The 14,908-nt window shown below is 46.1% G+C and overlaps 1 protein-coding gene across 2 annotated transcripts in view; it reads left to right on the top strand.

Annotated features, from left to right (window-relative positions):
- GFPT2 (glutamine-fructose-6-phosphate transaminase 2) overlaps positions 1 to 14,908 on the top strand; it is a 149,482-nt gene that overhangs the window by 10,444 nt on the left and 124,130 nt on the right. For both annotated transcript variants that reach the window (XM_075900490.1, XM_075900489.1), the window contains 2 exons: positions 3,382 to 3,511; positions 4,256 to 4,280. The gene's annotated coding sequence lies outside the window, so the exon portion shown is untranslated. The remainder of the gene's footprint in view (positions 1 to 3,381; positions 3,512 to 4,255; positions 4,281 to 14,908) is intronic.

Raw genomic sequence — 14,908 nt, 5'->3', positions numbered from 1 at the left:
TTGTAGATGGAGACAGTCAGCAGAGCTGCTCCAATCTGAAGTGTGTGACTCAGGAGTGCAGAATAGGAGTCGGGGGGGTGACGACAGAGCCAGACAGATTTCCTTTGGAGAGACAGCATGGCTTGTCTCAGAAACTTACCCGCCAGCAGCCAGCACACACGCTGTGTCACTGTCACACACACCCAGTCTGTGCCACATACTGTTGCACGTTCTCCTGTCTATACCACACACACTCAGTTTGTGTCACAAAGTCTGTCTCTTACACACAAAGTGTCACACCCACACAAACATACTCATTCTCTTTTTGTAGTCCCAGTCCCACCCTTTCTGCCTGAGGCTGTGCCCCTTCTGGGAGCAGAGCTGGCCCGTAACCACATACTAAAAGTTTGTGAAGTGGACCCCCTGCAAAAATTATTGCCCACTCTTGCCCTACGGCCAGGCTAATGATGAGACACTAGATGGGAGAAAACTCTCAAAAATATAACTCAGCATTTGTTACTCATCCAGAACTTCTTATTGAGTTAATTGATTTTAAAAGGAATGCAAGACAGGTTGCTTTGGTAAAAGTTTGTGAGCTAAGTGGGTGAAAAGTGGTGATTATGCTTCTGCACTTGTTGGCCTTTGCTCTTTATCACAGTCTGAAATTCTGGGAAGAAACTTGCTGTCTAATTCTTTACTGAACCAAAGATGATGTTTGAAAACACACGCTCTTGGCTTTCAATTATTTAAAATTGCTGGAATGCATTGTATAAATCTTCAAAATGACTCCCCAAAAATGGGGCACCTGTTAAATCATGTAGTTGTGCCTGTTGAACCTCTTTCCTGACTGATTTGTTTCTGAGTGAATATCTACTTGGAGATAAAAAAAACCCCAAACCCTCTATCTGGCCTGGGTCAAGTGACTGGCTTGCGGGGTTCAGACTGCAGGGCTGAAGAATTGCTGTGTAGATGTCTAGACTCTGACTAGAATATGAGCTCTGGGTCCCTGTGAGCAATGACTCTATCTGATCTATCAGTGCTCTTCCTCAAAGGAATTCTGCCCAGCACTTTCAAAAGACAAGCCAGGGAGCTTAAATTCAAAGCCTTTGCTGGACATGGAAAACCATGGTTTTAAAGACACTGGATTTATGGCTTATTACAGCAATCTGTAACCCACTAACCCCCATTTTTGTCCTATGACTAGAGGGGCGTTAACAGGCCACTTTATCTTGAGTAATCCCTCAGTGACAGCTCTGTGTAGCTTGAAAGCTTGTCTTTCTTTCTCTAACAGAACTTGGTCCAATAAAAGATACTATCTCACCCACATTAGAGAGACTGTGTCCTGGGGCCATCCTGGCTACAACAGCAACACTGCATATCATTTTAAATAGACATTCTGCCAGATGTTAACTATGACTGGTTCTAGATGTGTACGTTCTTTGTTTAAAAAAATTGCCCTTAGGATTGCATCCTGAAAAGTGTTGAGCTCGTCTTCAGCACTAGGACCAGCGATCAGCAATATGCATCCCATCAGGATAATCTGATTGCAGGCTGCAAGACATTTTGCTGGCGGTGACCGTCTGTGGGCACCGCTCCCATTGGTCATGGTTCTCTCTTCCCAGCCAATGGGAGCTGTGGAAATGGTATGCAGCACGTCCCTGCAGCTTCCCCTAGCTCCCATTGGCTGGGAACCAAGAACCGCAGCCACTGGGAGTTGCAGGGGATGGTGCTGCAGGTTGCCCACTGCTTCCTTGGACGGTAATGATCAAATTCAGCTTTGATGTCAGTTAATTACAAATCCTTGTGAAGTCCATATTGTATTTTCTTATGTCAGGCCTAAATTTGACCTAGGGTACATGTGTGTGCATCCCCAGCCATCCTCTTACTGTTCCATAGGCTTGTTTTTCTATTTCATTGACTCTCCATTGAAATTAGTGGTTCTTTCCAAGGACTATATCTCTGGTAACCATTTCAATGGTTGTTTTAATGCATGGTGCTGGATTTATATTAATCTAAGCTGGCTATTCCAGTGCAGGAGAGCAGAACTGCAGAAATACTTAACTTCAAGCAGTGTCTCTCAGAAGCACCATTACTTCAGTGGGAAGATGTGGCTACGGGGTAAAAATCCTTTTCAAACATTGGACGAGGAGCCTGAGATTCAGACTGTCTGTCACCCTAGGAAGCAAGTCGTAATGGATTAATCTTGTGAGACTCTCTGAATTTCCCTGTTAAGTAGTAGCATGTGACCCATTTCTGCAGTTTAACAGACAAATGCTGTCTAATTCTATCACACCCTCCAGAATCCTATTTAGCTCAATATGTTCACATCAGATTGTGAAAAAACTCTAAAAAGTCTTGTTATGGCTCGTATTATCCACCCTTACACTTATTAAATAATCACCAAATCACTCGTGCAGCTCTGCATGCATCCCAACTGTTGCTTTTATATTGTAGATCAAAACAATGTCGTTTGTTTACTTTTCATTCATTTGCAATGTGCAAGTCCCTGGAAACCTTTGTTTTTAAGAGTTACAGTGAGAGTTCTTCATCTGTGTTTTTGTAGGATTTATTTTTAATGTGATATACTGAGCTGTGCTTTGTCAGTTTTAGTTATACAATGTTTGGCAAGACACCTAACCACTCCGAATCCATTACACCCCATGTGAAACGGGTGGTATCAACCTGTCACAGTGCTTCAAAATCTGTTTAGTCTTGGAGGCAGTTATAAAAGTACTAAGTATAGTAGTTTTGTCTGATACATGGGGATGGGAGGACTCTTAACACCATAAAGGAGGGTTTACTTGGGCCTTTTAGCAACCAGACACACTGTTAGTCCTGTTTCTTAGCCTTCCCTCTCTTTTTTTTTATCTATTCCTACACTCTTCTATCTCCCTCTCTTTATTTCTAATCTTTATTCTCTCTCCCTCCACCCTTTCTCTCTAGCAGCAGAAAAATACATGCTGGAAACCTAATTCCATCTGTGCTCCTGCACTGCAGAGCTTCCCCCTGCAGTGACTCCTCATGTATGATCTTAATCAGTTTCATTGGCCTGCCAGAACAATATTCCAGAGTGCCAAGATCTCATAGGGCTTATTGAACAGGCAGGTTTCTTCTACTTGGGTATGGCAAAACAAACAGAGCAAAACATGATTTTCCTCTATAAAAAATACCCCCGCGATATTTTGATCTAATATCTTTTTCACCTCCACCCAATAATTCTCTTTAATTAGAAGCTTTTCTAACTCTTACTTTGAGTCCCTTAAACTGTTAGGACCTTCTCCTTGTAAGTCTAAAGTGCTTGACGCTATAATTTAACTTAAAGGTGTGTTAAATTGTTGCAGGCTATGATCTCATTAGAAATGGTAGTGGTTTTCTACAGTAAGCCCTGAACATCTGTTTCAGCATCACACACTGGAATGCTGCGCTGGTACTGCAAGAGATGCTGTCGTTGAGGAAGTATAAGTGTGTCAACCCAAGTGACCCTTCTTTGGAGCTTGATCCAGTTTCCATTCAAGTCAAGGCATAGTCTAAGGTACTTAAATTCCCACTACCATTTCAGTTTTTTTCACTGTTCTCAGCAGCTGTGTTACACTTGAACTTCTTTAACCCTGCAATCTTGAGAAATAGGCTAGGCTGTATTAAACAAAGTCTATTCCTAAAGCTTTTGTACGTGCAAGCCATTATAGATAACATGTCCGAAGACAAATCCTTAATGCACTGTATTTAAACTGTTATTGGGGAGTACAGGGTCTGGCAAGGAGAGATAGAGAGAGGATGCAGGAATATGCTGGGAATGGGATGCGAGGGAAAGTGTGAGAGAGAGATGGGGGTGTGGGCATGATGGGGATGGTGCGCTTACCTGATGCCCCACTTCTGGAGACACATGTGGCTCTGGGCCTCCCGCCACTCCCATTGGCCATGATTTGTGGCCAATAGGAGCTGCGGGGGAAAAGCTTCCCAACAGGGCTAAGGGGGAGCAGCAGCATGCAGATCTGATTCCTCCTCCTCTTACCAAGCAGAAATCTGGCCTGTAAAGCTCAGGGCTCCCCATCACATCCCCGCAGCAGGCAACCAGTGCTAGCACCCTAGCCATGCAGGGGTCTGAACCAAGGGTCTTCCCGGATCACAGACACTCAGATTAAGGAAGTTCAAATGTATTACTGTATGTGGGTACAGTTACAACATTCCATCCAATTTGCATCTGTTTCAGTGGGAGTGAATTGATATGTGAATACATTATGTGTAATCTGTATGCAAATCATGTGTCTTTGGACAGGCCAGCTACGTGAGAAGAGGCAGTGGTAAGTTTTTCCTGAATGTGGGATGAACACTAATATGACTTGACACCTTAGATCAGAGTTACTCAACTTGCGGCCTCCTGACCGCATGTGGCCTGTGGCCCATTTGTTTGCAGCCCACGGTGCAGTTCGGATTTATGCAGGGCTCAACACTTGGCCCACAGGTGGGATCCTTTAAACATGGCCTCCACTGGGAACACGCTCCACAACGGCGAGGCATCTCCCAGGCAGGGTGAGCATTGAAAGATGCAAGCAGACCGGCTGGTTGGAACAGATGGGTACAGGGTGTCAGCGTTTCTAGCCCCTGGGGGGGAGGTGTCAGGAATGCTGGGGTATTGTGTGAAAAAAGCTATTTGCATATATTAAAATATATATTTGCATGTATATGCAACCACACTTAAGTTGCAGCCCTCAGCACGTACTGTGAGCATCATTGTGGCCCCTAGGGTTTCCAAAGTTGAGCAGCCCTGCCTTAGACATTATGCAACATTTAGAATTAATTATTAATTATTCTGATTCCTCTTTGTAACTTTATATAACTCAAGTTGAATCTTGTGAATAAAAATAAAAACCTGTTGACACAAAGATCTGTTACTCCAAATGAGCTTTTTTATCTGCTTTTGTACTGTAGCTACTTTCTGTAGCTTCCCTTATTTTTTTTTAATTAATTTTATAGAGATTCAACATATTAGTATGGTGCATAAGGCCAAAATCATTTGTATATCCAGTTTCTGTAGCATGGTTAGTACCTAATATACATTAGTAGTGAAAACTTCAAACTGTATGCAATTTTGCTTAATGTTAGCTGGTTGAGTTATATAAAAACTCAAATGGGGGAGTGGCACTAATATCTATTAGTGGTGAGAAAATAATATTTGGGAAGTGTACTGTAATCTTGCGAACACTAATGGTATGTCTATACCATGGGTCTCAGACTCCTAGCTCAGGGGCCACCCCTGGCTGGAGCGATTGCACAATCTGGTCCAAGGCTCCGTGGGGGGGGGGGTCTGTTTCTGGCCCCCAAGTCCCACCCTTTCCCACCATTGCCCCACTCTGTCCCCCCGGTAGCACCCTGTCACTGAGGAGGCAGCTTTGGGGATCATGGGACTGAGGGGCGCCTTTGGTGTAGTGTGGCCGCTGCAGTTATGCCCCCTGCACTCCCCGCAGCAGCAGGAGCCGTAGGGAAGCGAGTGCACTCCCCCAGTGCATTCTGCTTCCCTGCATCTCCTGCCGCTGGGAGTGAGGGGAGGGGCTGCTGCCTCTGCACTAGGGGCCCTTCACCCAGTGATCCTCGAAGCCACATTCTCGGGGACAAAATGCCATGGAGGGGAGAGGGCAGGGTGATGGCAGGACGGGGCAGGGCTTGTAGGCCACTAATGGACTGCCCTCCCCCTCCAACCTGCTGGGAGTCCTGGGCTGGGTGGATTGCCCAATCATTCTGGTTGGGGATGGCCCATGGACTGAGAGTGAAAGGGATGCAAATTAGACGTATTGCAATTGCTAATGAAGCGGGGATTTAAATCTCTCCCGCTTCATTAGCATAAAAATGGCTGCCGCTTTTTTCCGGTTCGGAGCTTTGCCGAAAAAAGCGCCAGTCTAGACGCGGATCTTTCAGAAAATAAAGTTTTTTCTGAAAGATCCCTTATCCCCTCGGAGCTTTGCCGAAAAAAAGCGCCAGTCTAGACGTGGATCTTTCGGAAAATAAAGTATTTTCTGAAAGATCCCTTATCCCTCTTAAAATGAGGGATAAGGGATCTTTCGGAAAAGGCTTTATTTTCTGAAAGATCCGCATCTAGCCTGGCGCTTTTTTCCCCGCAATGCTCCGAGCCGTTTTTTGTGCAGCCATTTTTGTGCTAATGAAGCAGGGGGGATTTAAATCCCCGCTTCATGTGCAATTGCGATATGTCTAATTTGCATCCCTTTTCCGAAAAAGGGATGCAGTCTAGACACAGCCATGCTGTATACTGCAAGTGAAGATATAATTGTAGAACGGGTCGGCATCTCTTGCTAGCTTTAATCCTAGCACAGTTAACTATGGCAGTGTAGATGTGTTGGCATGCGCTTCAACACAGGGTAGCTGTCCACGTACTATCCCAGGGAGCCTGGATACGTACGTGGGTAGTTAGTCCATGTTTATGCTTCTGTTAATACCTGTACTGGCTAGGTAAAGCTAGCACAGACTTAACTACCTGTGGTACAGTCATGTGTTTACCTGCTGTGTAGACAGTCCCTATAGGCAGTGCACTCTTTAATAATATATGGAAATATACCTATCTCATAGAGCTGGAAGGGATCTTGAGAGGTCATGGAGTCCAGTTCCCTGCCCTAGAAACAAACCAAGTATCATCCCTGACAGATTTGCCCCAGATCCCTAAATGTCCCCCCTCAAAGATTGACCTCACAACCCTGGGTTTAGCAGGCCAATGCTCAAACCACTGAGCTATCCCTCCTCATTCAGAGTTGTGTTATGTGTGGGCTTTGGATGGTTTTTTTCTGTTCTGGGGTTTTTTGTTTTGTTTTGTTTTTTTAACTCAGCACATTGGAGTGTTTTGTAGTTGATAGTTCAGATATGTTCTTTGCCCAAACTTTTTCTCTCTTTCTCTGAGTTGACATTAGCCTTTCCTGGGAGACCAGGGAGGTCACCATCATACTTTGGTGCATACTTGTCTGTCAAGGCTAGAATAACTCAAATATGTACTGAGACTTGCAAATATGTACTAAGACAGACTTCCTTACTGCCCAGATGAGTTCCTCACCTTGAGATCCCATTTGCCCTCACACTTGATACCTCCAGTGTCTAAATACCTCCTGGCAGTGACCCTTCTGAAATGGAGCCACTACAAAGGATTTTAGTGAACATGTTTCAAATGAAAGTACAAAGCTGGAAGGGGCTCAGTGTGAAATGTTGAGAGGGGAGAGGAAAGGGCATTGCTGCAGAAACCCATAACATCAGTTATTGTAGCAGAACTTTACAAGACTGCGTAACTTTATGACCATTAATATTACTTAGTGGCCATACTTGTTTAAAAATCAAATTAATTCCATGCTTCAGAGGGGTTGATCACTACAGGAATCAGGAAGGATTTTTTTCTACATATACCGGAATACAAAATTGCCTCAGTGCATTAAAGTTTTTTGTCTTCCTCTGAAATACCCGTCACTTATCACCACCAGCGTCCTAGTTGGATGAACCAGTGGTCCGATTTGCTATGGGAAGATCTTTGTTTCTATTGGTCTGGTCTACTTAATGCAGTTAATCAGCATAAGCTGCCTTGCTTGCATCAACCTAAGTGTTGAGGTATCTTCAGTTGAATTTGGCTCCCACCCCCGTACCTCTCTACACTGATTTAGTAATGCCACAGACAGTTGATTTAATTAAGTCGAGGCAGTGTCACTGGGTTGCTTATATTAAGCATTAATAACCTTCAGGAACCATCCCCGCTGTAACTCACACCAACAACACTATTGATACACACTCTGATGAGGAGGCTGCCCACCACCAAAACAAGGAGTCAAGGGTGTGCACACATGCATGCTTTAATACAGGGCTACTCAACACACCGCCTGTGGGCCACATGCAGCTCATGGCCCATTTGTTAGCAGCCCACAGTGTAGTTTCGGTTTATGTGGGGCTCAACATGTGGCCCGCGGGTGGGATCCTTTGAACATGACCTCCACTGGGAACACACTCCACAATGGTGAGGCGACTCTCAGGTGGGGTGAGCAGTGAAAGATGCAAGCGGATGAGCTAGCTGGAACAGACGGGTACAGGATGTCGGTGTTTCTAGGCCCCAGGTAGGAGGTGCTGGGAGCGCCGGGGCATTGTGGGAAAGAAGCTATTTGCATATATATTTGCATGTACATGCAATCACACTTAAGTTGCGGTCCTCGGCATGTGCTGTGAGTATCATTGTGGCCTCCGGGGCTTCCAAAGTTAAGTTGACATGATTTTGTAGTGTAGATGTGGCCTTTGTCTGAGTGTCTTGTATTCTTAGGTTACAAGATTAAAAAAAGGTGAAGAATTAATCAAAAGGAATTGAGTCTGTTCTAACAACTTCACACTATTGCACATATTTTTAACTTACCATTTAAATCCTGCTCCTGATGAGCTGGCAAGTGCTCAACAAGAGCGGCATGGAGACAGCTGGCAGGGGGAGACATTTTTGCTTGTGGTTGTTGAATGTGGCAGATTGAGAATAGCAAGGTGTAAGAGTTCAAGCTATGAGTGCACTGAACAGACATCCTCTGACTGTGTTAACTGTAGATCGGTGTGGAGTGCTTTATGGAATCTCAGTGTCATGTTTTTAAGCTATTTTTAAAAAGATGATCTACACATGCTGTTTCTACTCTGTTCATTTCTACTTCCCCTTAGGTTGCTTTGCTCTTTTCATTATAGTAGGTCAAGGTGGCTGAAGCGGGGAAAAATCTTTCATGATTAAAGAGATCATATTTGTACAATCTGAATTGATATTTGATCTGTATAGGTACCCATCTTTTCTTTTCTGGAGGCATTTGTGACTTTTTTTGTTTATATTAATGTTGGGAGGGAAGGGCCTTTTTACATGCCAGTAGTCACTGCACCAATACATTGGCTACATGAAAGATTTTATCAAGCTAGACTGAGACAAATTTTAACATGTGAATTTAAAAATAAATCAATTCATTTCCAAACACTTAAAAAAAAAAAAAAGATACAGGAGGCCCCTGACACTGCCCGAGTTCCGACCCCCCCCCCTCACTTACAACCATTTTTGTACGTGCGGAAGGGGCCGAAAACCCCCGACTTATGTCCTTGTCCTGCATTTACAATGGCGCATGGCATCTATTGTAAATGAGGGTTCGAGTTATGATGCCTCTGACTTGCAACACTTCCCCAGGAACCGAGCGCGTCTCATGTTGGGGGCCTTCTGCTGTGGAAGTTCAGTTTCAGTGTCAAAGGGATGGTTATGACGAAAGTGTGAATAGGTGCAAGTGGCAGGGGGAATAGCCGCATAGTAAGGATGTTCATTTGCGGAGTGGAAGAGCCAAGTTCAAATCCCTGCTCACCCAAGTCACTAACCATCAAGCTCTGACGGGAGTCAGTCTCTCTCTCCTGTTGGAGCAGTTCCACTTCTTAGATATAACCGCTTTATATATATTAAAAAAGCTTTTCCTGCCGTGCCACAGAATGACATCATCAGGCAACCTGGTCTCAAAAGCGGCCAGAGAGGAGGGGGTTGGAGTTCATAGTGAGCAGGGCGCAGCCCCCTAGTTAAATTAAATATTCATTAAGCTAGAGGCAGACTCTAGCCTAGTGGTTCAGACACACAGATGGGATGCGGGAGACACAAGGACTAGAACCTTAGTGTCCCGTTTAGTCCATTTCTCTGGACCTACCGCATATGTAAATATATATACAAAGTGGAACAGCTCCCTCAGGAGACACTCAGGGTATGTCTAGACTACATGGCTCCGTCGACGGAGCCATGTAGATGAGTTTACTAGACATAGGAAAATGAAGCGGCGATTTAAATAATCGCCGTTTCATTTACATCAAAATGGCCGCCGCACTATGCCGATCAGCTGTTTGGCAGCACAGCGGGGCAGTCTGGACACACCGCGGTCGACAAGGGAAGCCTTTGTCGACCGCTCCGGTATGCCTTCATTTTCCTATGTCTCGTAAACTCATCTACATGGCTCTGTCGACGGAGCCATGTAGTCTAGACATACCTTGAGAGAGTCTCTCTATAGCAGGAGTGGGGAACCTTTTTTGGGTTGGGGGCCGCTGACCCACAGACAAATCAGTTGCGGGCCGCACACAAGAGAGAAGCAAAACAAACCAACCAACCCTCGCTCATGTGGCCCTGACTGAAAAGGAGAAAGACACTCCCCACATTTAGAGCTTAGGGGGGCCAGGCTAGCAGATTTTGTGTGCTCCAGCCCCTTGGAGGGACGGTGGGGGGGCTGGACCACTAGTGAGTGCTCCCCAATGCTGCGGAAATCCCCAAGCTTTGGGGGACAGATCCAGGCAAGCCGGGGGCCACATGTGGCCCCTGGGCCTTGGATATGCTGTAGTGCAGGAGTGGGAAATCTAACAGCTTGATGGGAACAGGGAGACCCACGTTCAAGAACCTGTTTTGAATCAGCCAGAGCAGGGAATTGAGTAGGGCTTCCTTTTCTGTCTCAAGTGATTGCCCTGACCATGGGGCTACTGGCTTTTCTTGGCTGACTTGGTCTGTCTTGTCTGTCTGTCATTTTTCATGAACACTTTCAAAAAAATTCTGTTTTGACCAAATCTCAGAAAATGGTGCGGGACAGGAGTCAGGTCAGCTGTCCCTGTCTATCTTGCCTGCTTAGTTTCCTCTCCGCCACGGCTCTGGGCCAGAGTGAGGAAAGTAGGAATGTTAAAGTGCGTTTATTTATGTGAGCACGTAACCGCTGAAAACGTCAGCAGTGATACATTTATGTGGGGGGAGGCAGCTCTCGTGGCGCTGCTCCCTCCCTCCCCAGCTGCTTGTGTATCAGAGGCAGTACGGGGGAGGAGGGGGGCGCTGCGTGTAACCCTGGGCTCATCGTTCACTGTGTACACGGGTACATGTGCACATCCCTAGAGGAAAGGTCCAGGAATGTGTGCATACTGAGAGCCTTGTATTGTTACGTTTTCTGCAGCCATTCACTTTAATGGTTGCCCGTCTGAAAGAGCAGCAGCTCTTTGATATTATGGCCTTGTTCCCGGTTGTGGCTTTATTCCAAGGCCCTTGTTGCCTGGTAGTAATTCCCTTCTCCGTTTCAGTTTGCCTGCAGTCCATATACCCTCAGAAGTAGGGGCGTGTTCATTTGTAACTTTAAAAACAGCAAGTAGCCTGTGGCACCTTAGGCTGTGTCCAGACTCAGGGGTTTTTTCGGGAAAAGTAGCCTTTTCCCGAAAAAACTTCCCCTGCGTCCAGACTCAAGCTGCGTTCTTTCGAAATTAATTCGAAAGAACGCGGCTTTTCTTTCGATGGCGGTAAACCTCAATTTACGAGGAAGAACGCCTTCTTTCGAAAGTTCCTCTTTCGAAAGAAGGCGTTCTTCAATGTAAATAGGGCTTCTTCAAAAGAGAGCATCCAGACTCACTGGATGCTTTCTTTCGAAAAAGCAAGCCGCTTTTTCGAAATTTCTCCATGCAGTCTAGATGCTCTCTTTCGAAAGAGGCTCTTTCGAAAGAGGCTTGCAGTCTAGACATAGCCTTAGAGACTAATAAATATATATGGTATCATGAGCCTTTGTGGGCAAAACCAACTCACGCTCATCAGAAGAAGTGGGTTTTGCTCTCAAAAGCTCACGATACTATATGTATTTATTTGTTAGTCTGTAAGGCAGGGGTGGACAAAAGGGCCTCTCCGGCCCGCCAAGCAGGTTGATCCGGCCCATGGAGGTCCTGCCGTTCCCCCTTCGAAACAGGGCCTAGGGACAGGGGAGTGTGCGGTACTTAAGCGCCGTGCGCTGGAGAGCAGGGAGCGAGAGACTTCATGCTCCCCCTGCCTCCAGGCCAATCAGGACCTGGGGGCAGGGAGAAGCACGCCGAGTCTCCTCCCGCCCTGTCCCTGCCCTGAAAGGTGTTTGCGACACTTCTAAGCACTACGTGTTCCTTGAAAGATGGGGGCAGGGCGGGAGGAGACTTTGAGTGTTCCTGTTGCCCCCAAGCCCTGATTGGCCTGGAGGTGGAGGGAACGGACAAAGTCTCCTCCTGCCCTGAAAGGGGCTCGGCACCTAGAGTCAGCCGCCAGCTGCTGCTCAGCAGGCAGGTGACTCTAAGCAGGGCGGGGGTAGACTTCGCATGCACCCCCCAGGCCCTGATTGACCTAGGAGAGAGGGGGAGCATGCAAAGACTCCTCCCACCACCAGGAGGCTCATAACCGTTGGCGGTTCTCTCTGGGGCGGGGGCAAAGACTTCATGTGCTCCCCCACCCACAAACCAATCAGGGGAAGCATGGAAGGATCCTGGCCCTGCCCCTTCCTCCCTTCTGGGGTGGCCCAGGACCACTTCAAACATTTCTGAAGTGTCCCCTGGTCAAAAATTATTGCCCACCCCTACACGAAAGTGCTACAGGACTACTCGTTTTACAGTCCATATACTTTGTTTCATGCTCTGGGATATGTGCAGAGTAATTCCACAGGAGGGAGCTTTCTGGGGCTTGAGCTCAATGATTTTAAAAATCACTCTTGTAGTCTGACATTTTACTATGCAGCCTTAGCATTGTCTCAGTGTAGTGGGGGATTTTCTTAGGGAATGCTATGAGTTTGTCCAATAACTCGCTGTTTGAATTCTAGGCAACATCTTTGTATCCGTGGTTTGGATTGACAATTACCATGCCATGCAAAATGCAGTCAGAGCATTTGGAAAGATGTGGTGTCCAAAACTGGCCAGCAGGTGGTAGCATATCCTCACTATATTTTGTTTTTTAGAGGCTTCCCAATCACCCTGCCAACCATCCTTTAAAATATGAGGGGAAAAGTCAGGTCACCTTTTTGGGGAATAAGTACATGGCTGGAGCCTCCACGTTTTCCTTTGTTAGCTTTTGATATTCCTACAAGTCACCGTTTCCTCCGACTAAGGGTAATCCCATCCAATGCTGCTGAAAGAGCAAGTCCTGGCTTGCATATATTTAAGTGATCCTGCCTTAGGAAATATACATCTAGCACTGAGTAAACAGAAATCACAGAGCATCATGATGAGAAAAGGTAGCGTAGCAAGTTGGAACTGAGTCAGCATTATTGGAAAGGCACATGTAAGTGTTTGAAAGCTCTCAGCAAAATAAATGTGTCTCCATAATGCATCTATCCCAAGGTTCTTTGAGTGGACATGCTTTGTATATGGCTGTCTTTTTAGAAATACTTCAGCTCTGATAAAGCTGTGTGGCTATCTTTTAGGCAGCTAGGGTTATCATCACCCTGGCTATGTCTAGACTACGGGGTTTTATCGGAAAAAGGTATGCAAATTGCACTCCACAATTTGCATACCTTTTTCTGATCGTTTTTTCCGATAGTTCGGAATGCGGGATAATAAGCCCCCCCGCCCCCCGCGGTTCTGGGGTGCCCAGAGCGGCGATCGCAACCCCGCCTCCCAGCTGGGACTCCCAGGCTGGGAGGTGGGGCCGCCATCGGCGCTGGGAGTCTGTGATTGTGCAGAAGCCTGGCAGGGGGGAGTGGCTGGGACTCCCAGCCACTCCCCCTGCCCTAGCCAGGCTTCTGCGCAATCATAGGCTTCTAGCGCCGAATGTGGCCCTGCCTTCCAGCCACTCCCCCTGCCCACGCCAGGCCTCCATCCGGTGCGCAGATGGAAAAATCAGAGAATACCGGACATTGCACCTGTCCAGTATTTTCTGATTTTTTTTAACTGGACAAAGAGCGCAAATACTGAACTGTCCAGTAGAATACCGGACACCTGGCAACCCTAAACTTACATGGATAAAAGTCAAGTTGTCTCTTCAACTTTGCCTTGCTTTTCTTAACATGGCTGTTGTGGGCAATCACTACTCTTCAAGCAGAGGCTGAGGCTCATGGATTGCAGTATGGATAGAGCTCAGGTTACAGGAATCCAAACTACTCCAAGGCTGTGGTGCATAAACTTGAGGATTGAATCTTCTGCAAGATGTTACCTTTTACATCAGCCATAGAATCATAGAATACTAGGACTGGAAGGGACCTCAAGAGGTCATCTAGTCCAGTCCCCTGCCCTCATGGCAGGACCCAGTACTGTCTAGACCATCCCTGATAGACATTTATCTAACCTACTCTTCAATATCTCCAGAGATGGAGATTCCACAACCTCCCTGGGCAATTTATTTCAGTGTTTGACTACCCTGATAGTTAGGAACTTTTTCCTAATGTCCAACCTAAACCTCCCTTGCTGCAGTTTAAGCCCATTGCTTCTTGTTCTATCCTCAGAGGCCAAGATGAACAAGTTTTCTCCCTCCTCCTTATGACACCATTTTAGATATCTGAAAACTGCTATCGTGTCCCCCCTCAATCTTCTCTTTTCTAAATTAAACAAACCTAATTCCTTCAGCCTTCCTGCATTGGTCATATTCTCTAGACCTTTAATCATTCTTGTTGCTCTTCTCTGGACCCTCTCCAATTTCTCCACATCCTTCTTGAAATGCGGAGCCCAGAACTTGACATAATACTCCAACTGAGGCCTAACCAGCGCAGAGTAGAGCAGAAGAATGACTTCTCGTGTCTTGCTCACAACACATCTGTTAACGCATCCCAGAATCATGTTTGGTTTTTTTGCAACGGCATCACGCTGCTAACTCATATTCAACTTGTGGTCCACTATAACCCCTAGATCCCTTTCTGCCGTACTCCTTCCCAGACAGTTGCTTCCTATTCTGTGTGTGTGAAACTGATTGTTCTTTGCTAAGTGGAGCACTTTGCATTTGTCTTTATTAAACTTCATCCTATTTACCTCAGACCATTTCTCCAATTTGTCCAGGTCATTTTGAATTATGACCCTATCCTGCAGATTAGTCGCAACCCCTCCCAGCTTGGTATCATCTGCAAACTTAATAAGCGTACTTTCTATTCCAATATCTAAATCGTTGAAGAAGATATTGAACAGAGCCAGTCCCAAAACAGGCCCCTGCGGAACCTTACTTTGTTATGCCTTT

The sequence above is a fragment of the Pelodiscus sinensis genome, chromosome 17 (genome assembly GCF_049634645.1).
Source record: "Pelodiscus sinensis isolate JC-2024 chromosome 17, ASM4963464v1, whole genome shotgun sequence".
Taxonomy (NCBI): domain Eukaryota; kingdom Metazoa; phylum Chordata; order Testudines; family Trionychidae; genus Pelodiscus; species Pelodiscus sinensis.
The sequence above is the reverse complement of the archived record's forward strand: the minus strand, read 5'-3'. Positions and strand labels throughout refer to the sequence as shown.